Source organism: Papio anubis, chromosome X (genome assembly GCF_008728515.1).
Source record: "Papio anubis isolate 15944 chromosome X, Panubis1.0, whole genome shotgun sequence".
Classification (NCBI taxonomy): Eukaryota; Metazoa; Chordata; class Mammalia; order Primates; family Cercopithecidae; genus Papio; species Papio anubis.
In genome coordinates this window covers 79,715,805-79,722,717 of record NC_044996.1, presented here as the reverse complement: position 1 = coordinate 79,722,717, position 6,913 = coordinate 79,715,805, and the positions used below count along the sequence as shown (strand labels likewise).

Sequence of the window (6,913 nt, the reverse complement as noted above, 5' to 3'; positions counted from 1 at the left end):
ACGTATGAATATTCGTTAATGTATACAAGAGTAAGAGTCTTACTAGCATATTTCTGAAACAGATTTATACCAAAAATGTAGTCTGGTTTTAATTAAAATATTTTAACAGCTTTTTAAGAAAGCTGTTATATACCACAAAGCTCACCTATTTAAAGTGTACAATTTAATGGGTTTTATTATATTTAAAGAATTGTGCAATCATCACTACAATCAATTTTAGAAGATTTTCAGCTTCAAACCCCCAAATCAACATTGTACCCTCAACCTGTGACCCCCCAATCCCTCAGCCTCTCTTACTCCTCCACTCCCCAGTACTAGGCAACGTCTAATCTACTTTTTGTCTCTAGAGATTTACCTATTCTGGACATTTCATATAAATGATATTATATGTCTTCTTTTTAAAATAGCTTCTTTTACTTAACGTATGGTGTTTTGAGATTTATCCATGTTGTAAGATGTATCAATATATCATTCTCTTTTTTGTGTGTGGAAAGATATTCAATTATATGGATATGCCACATATTGTTTACCCGTTCATCAGTTGATAGACCTTTACATTGACAAGTATTTTTGCGAAGCCTATGAGTGGAATTTCTGGGTCATATGCTAACTCTATGTTTAACCTTTTGATGAACTGCCAGACTGTTTTCCAGAATGGCTATACCATCTCTCCACATCCTCATCAATACTTGTTCTGCAATGTTGTCTTGCTTATAACCATCCCAGTGGGTGTGAAGTGGTATCTCATTATACTTTTAATTTGCATTTCCTTAATGACTCATGATGTTAAACATCTTTTGATATGTTAGTTGGCACTTTGTATATTTTCTTTGGAGAAATATCTGTTCAAATCCTTTGCCCATTTGTAATTGGGTGATTTGTCTTTTTATTGTTGAGTTATAATTGTTCTTGATATATTCTGGATACTAGACCCTTATCAGGTATCTGATGTACAAATATTTTCTCCCATTCTGAGCTGTCCTTTCACTCTCTTGATATTATCTACTAATGCTCAAAAATTTTTAATTTTTATGAGGTCAAATTTATATCTACTATGTATTTCTTTTGTCACTTATGCTTTTTACTTCTTTTGTTGCTTATGCTTTTGGTATTACATCTAAGAAAGCATTGCCAAATCCAATATCATGATGATTGACTCCTGTATTTTCTTCTAAGAAATGTATTGATTTAGTTCTTATGTTTTGGTCTTTGATCCATTTCTCTTTTATTAGGGTAGGAATCCAACTTTATCCTTTTGCATGTGGCTATCCAGTTGTCCCAGCACCATTTGTTGAAGAGACTGTTCTTTTCCCATTGAATGGTGTTGACACTCTTGTAGAAAATCAATTTTCTGTAGATGCATGGGTTTATTTCTTGACTGTCCAATTTATTCCATTATATGTCTTTCTTTATGACAGTACCATATGGTTTTGATTACTGTAGCTTTGTAATATAACCAGAAATCTGGAAGTGTGTGTCTTCCAACTGTGCTCTTCTTTTCTAAGAGTAATTTGTCTATCTGGGGTCTGTTGGAAGACCATGTGAATTTTAGAATTGGCTCTTCCATTTATGCAAAAAGGGATATTGGGATTTTAATGGGAATTGCATTAAATTTGTAGATTGTTTTTGGTAGTATTGACATCTTAACAATACTAAGTCTTCCAGTCCATGAACTTAGACTGTATTTCCATTTATTTATTTAGGCTTCTTTAGTTTATTTCAGCAGTGTTTTGTAATTTTCAATGTATGAATCTCGTACCTCCTTGATTAAACTTATTCATACGTATTTTATTCTTTTTGATGCTATTGTAAGTGGAATTGTTTTCTTAATGTCATTTTTGGTTGTTTATTGATAATGTATAGAAGTACAACTGATTTAAACATATTGATCTTGTACCCTGCAACTTAGCTGAATTCGTTTATTAGCTCAATAGTTTTTCTAGGATTTTGTATATATAAGATCATGTCATATGTGAATAGAGATAGTTTTACTATTTCTTCATTAACTATGTGAATGAATTTTTCCTTCCTTCTGTTCTTTCCTTTCTTCTGCACTTTCTTCCTCCCTCCCTCCCTCCCTCTCTCTCTCCCTCCCCTCCTCCTTTCCTTCCTCCCTCCCTCCCTTCCTTTCTTCCTTCCTTGTTTTTCATTTATTTTATTTTTGCCTGAACGCTCTGTCTAGACATTCCAATACAGTGTTGAATAGAAGTGTCAAGAGAGGGCATCCTTGTTTTGTTCCTGATCTAAGAAGTAAAGCTTTCAGTCTTTTACCATTGAGTATGATGTTAGCTTTGGGTAGGTTTTTAATATATGCCTCTTATCGTGTTTTTTGTTTGATTTTTGTTTTTGAGACATAGGCTCACTCTCTTGCCCAAGCTGGAGTGCAGTGCCACGATGATCTCAGCTCACTACAACCTCAGCCTCCTGAGTTCAAGCGATTCTTGTGCCTCAGCCTCCCGAGTAGCTGAGGTTACAGGCATGCACCACCACGTCCAACTAATTTTTGTATTTGCAGTAGAGACAAGATTTTGCCATGTTGGCCAGGCTGGCCTCGAACTCCTGGCCTTAAGTGATCTGCCTGCCTCAGCCTCCCAAAATGCTGGGATGACAGGCATGAGCCAGTGTGCCTGGCCTTTTATCCTGTTTTGAAAATTCCCTTCTTTTCCTCATTTGTTGAGTGTTTTATTATGAAAAGTGTGAATTTTGGTTTTTATTTGTTTGTTTTGCTTCATTTTCAAATGATCATGTGGTCTTTTTTCTTTATTTTATTAATATGATGTATTTCAGTGATTGATTTTCATATGTTAAACCACCCTTACATTCCTGGGATAAATCCTAATTGGCCATGGCATATATTATTTTAATATGCTGCTATTGTATTCAGCCTGCTAATTTTTTCTTGAGAATTTTTACATTTATATAAGGGGTATTGATCTGTAGTTTCTTTTCTTGTGATATCTTTGGCTTTGATATCAGGACAATGCTGCCCTCAGGGAATAAGTTTGGAAGTGTTCCCTCCTCTTCAATATTCTGAACAGTTTGAGAAGAATTGGTATTAATTCTTCCTTAGATATTTTTCAGAATTCACCAGTGTAACCATCTGATCTTGGACTTTTCTTTATTGGGAGATTTTTTTTATTACTGATTCAATGTCTTTATTTGTTATAGGTTTATTCAGATTTTCTGTTTCTTGAGTTCATTTTGATAGTGTTTTTATTTCTAGGAACCTGATTCTCTTATAATTTTTTAAAAATTTCTGTAAGGTTGGTAGCAGTGCCCCCACTTTCATCTCTTTCCTTTTTTTTTTTTTTTTTTTGACACCAGATCTCACTCTGTCACCCAGGCTAGAGTGCAGTGACACCATGATAGCTCACTGCAGACTTGAACTCTTGGGCTTAGACAGTCTTTTTGCCTCAGTCTTCTGAGTAGCTGGGACTACATACATGTGCCACTATGCCTGGCTAATTTTTTTTTTAATTTACTTTTTTTGTAGAGACCAAGTCTTGCTATGTTGCTGAGGCTGGTCTGTAACTCCTGGCCTCAAGTGATCCTCCTGCCTCAGCCTCCCAAAGCATTGGGATTACGGGCATGAGCCACCATGCCCATCCTCTACTTCCATTTCTGATTTTAGTAACTTGTGTCTTCTCTTTTTTTTTCTTGGTCAGTCTAGCTAGAGATTTGTCAATTTTGTTAATCTTGTCAAATAACCAACTGTCATGTCATTGATTTCCTCCATTTTTTTCTATTCTCTACTTCATTTACCTCTACTCTTTGTTACTTCCTTCCTTCTGCTAGTTTTAGGTTTAGTTTCCTCTTATTTTTCTGGCATCTTGAGGTGTAAAGCTGACCTTCTCACTGGTTCTGTCCATTATTGAAAGTGGTAAATTAATCTGTTTATGGTAAGCCCTAGAGCAACAGTTAATACATAAATAATATAGTAAAATATTTAGTTACTTTTATTATTCAAAATAATTTTAAAAATCAAAATGCAATAATGGAAAATATTCACTTAATGCAAAAGAAAGCATAAAGGAAGATTAGAGAATAAAAAGATATGAGACATATAAAAACAAAAAATAAAATGGCAAATGTAAACTCAATTATATCAATAGTAATAATATTATTAAATGTAAATGAATTAAACAATCCAATCAAGAAGCAGAGATTGTCACACAGGATCCAAAAAACAGTGTAACAGTATAACTACATGCTGTCTCTAGGAGACACTCTTTAAATTCAAAGATACAAATAGATTGAAAGTAAAAGGATGGAAAAAAATATGTCATGCAAACAGCAACCTCAAGAAAGGTGGAATGGACCAGGTGCAGTGGCTCACACTTGCAATTCCAGCACTTCGGGAGGCCAAGGTGGGAGGATCACTTGAAACCAGGAGTTTGAGACCAACCTGGGCAACATGGGGAGACCCCAGCTCTACAAAAAATAAAAAATTAGCCAGGCATGGTTGCATACTCCTATAGTCCAAGTTATTTGGGAGGCTGAAGTAGGAGGATCACTTAAGCCCAGAAGGTTGAGGCTGCAGTGAGCTATGATCGTGCCACTGCACTCTAGCCTGGGCAACAGAGTGAGACCTTGTCTCTATAAAGAAAGAGAAAGGTTGAGTGGCTATATATATATTTATTATTATTATTATTATACTTTAAGTTCTGGGGTACATGTGCAGAATGTGCAGTTTTGTTACATAGGTATACACGTGCCATGGTGGTTTGCTGCACCCATCAACCTGTCACCTACTTTAGGTATTTCTCCTAATGTTATCCCTCCCCTAGCCCCCGACCCCCGACAGGCCCTGGTGTGTGATGTTCCCCTCCCTGTGTCCATGTGTTCTCATTGTTCAACTCCCACTTATGAGTGAGAACATGTGATGTTTGGTTTTCTGATCTTGTGAAAACTTGCTGAGAATGATGGTTTCCAGCTTCATCCATGTCCCTGCAAAGGACATGAACTTATTCTTTTTTGTGCCTGCATAGTATTCCATGGTGTATATGTGCCACATTTTCTTAAGACCCAAAATCCTGGGTTTTGACAGGGCTCTCTTTGACTAAACACACCCAGCTGTTAAGCCCCACTAATTGCTGGCTGATTGTTCTATTGTTTTCAAAAATCCTTAAGGGCATAAATTGCTTGGAGTGGGGAGGTGGTGGTGAAACTGGTCCAATCAAATTGTGGCACCTCTGAAGCATAGTTCCCTAGATCAGTATTTGAGATTTATTCTGATACCAGGAGGGCTCTTCTCAGCTGTCTCTTCCCTGTTTCTGTCCAGTAAACTAGCCAGCTTACAGTTAAGTCTGTATCTCCAATGAATCTATTATTCTCCTACCAATTGCCTTTTGCCACAGTCTCCACTGTTTTTGAGAACGCACTTAGGCTGGAACATCTCCAAACTCTTACATCTTTCATTCTCTTGATGGTGTCTTTCACAGAACAGAATTTTTAATTTTAATGAGCCCAGTTTTAGATTAACTGTTTTTTCATGGACTGTGCCTTTGGTGTTGTATCTAAAAAGTCATTGCAATGTAAGTTCATAAATTTTAACAAATGTACCACTCTGGTGCAGGATGTTGATGGTGGAGGAGATTGGTTGCATGTATATGGAGACAGGGAGTATAGAATGTATATGGAAACTCTGTACTTTCTACTCAATTTTTCTATGAACCTAAAACTGCTCTAAAAATAAATTTTATTAATTTAAGAAAAATTTAAATCCATAGATGAAGATAAGGTGTCAAAATTACAAATAGACTAATAATTGAAGTTTTCAAAAAGCCATCACCATACACGAGGTCATTTACATGTTCTCTCGTGTTATTGTCTGGGAGTTTTATAGTTTTGCATTTTACATTTAGGTCTGTGATCCATTTTGAGTTAACTTTTGTAAAGAGTATAAAGTCAATGTCTAGATCTATTTCTTTTGCCTGTGGATGTCCACTTGCTCTTCCAATATTTGTTGAAAGACTATTTTTGCTCTATTGTTTTACCTTTGCTATTTTGTCAAAGATCAGTTGAATATATGAGAGTATATTTCTGTGCTTTTTATTCTGTTCCATTGATCTACTTGTCTGTTCATTCTACCAACAACACACTGTTTTGATTCCTGCAGCTTTATAGTAAGTCTCAAGGTTGGGCACTGTCAGTCCTCCAACTCTTCTTCTCCTTCAATATTGAGGTGGTTATTCCATGTCTTTTGCCTCTCCATATAAACTTTAGAATCAGTTTGTTGATATCCACAGAATAACTTGCTGGGATTTTGATTGGAATTGTATTGAATCCATAGATCAAGTTGGGAAGAACTGACATCTTGACAATGTTGAGTCTTACTATTCATGAACGTGGACTATCTCCCCATTTATTTAGTTATTTGATTTCCTTCATCATAGTTTTGTAGTTTTCCTCACCCAGATCTTGTACAGATGATATTAGATTTATACCAAAATATTTCATTTTTTGTGAATGCTAATGTAAATAGTAATTTTTTAAAAAGAACACTTTATTGATGTATGATTGATATACAAAAAGCTGTACATATTTAATATACACAACCTGATGAGTTTGAGATAAATATACACCAAACGTATGGAATGCTTCACAAATTTGCATGTCATCCTTGCACAGAGGCCATGCTAATCTTCTCTGTATTGTTTCAAGTTTAGTATATGTGCTACTGAAGCACACATAATACTAATGAATTTTTAATTTCAAATTCCACTTGTTCATTGCTGGTATATAGCATGGCAATTGACTTTGTATATTAACCTTGTATCCTGCAACCTTGTATAATTGCTTATTAGCTCTAGGAGTTTACTTACTGATTCTTTCAGATTTTCTACATAGATGACCATGTCATCTGTGAACACAGACAGTTTTATTTCTTCCTTCCCAATCTGTTTACCTTTTA

General features: G+C 35.4%; 1 non-coding gene across 1 annotated transcript; it reads right to left on the bottom strand.

Annotated features, from left to right (window-relative positions):
* Window positions 1–6,585: 6,585 nt before the first annotated feature.
* On the bottom strand, window positions 6,586–6,688 carry LOC116272332. Its single transcript, XR_004181031.1, has one exon. It is a non-coding gene; the product is annotated as a U6 spliceosomal RNA (small nuclear RNA).
* Window positions 6,689–6,913: the final 225 nt, after the last annotated feature.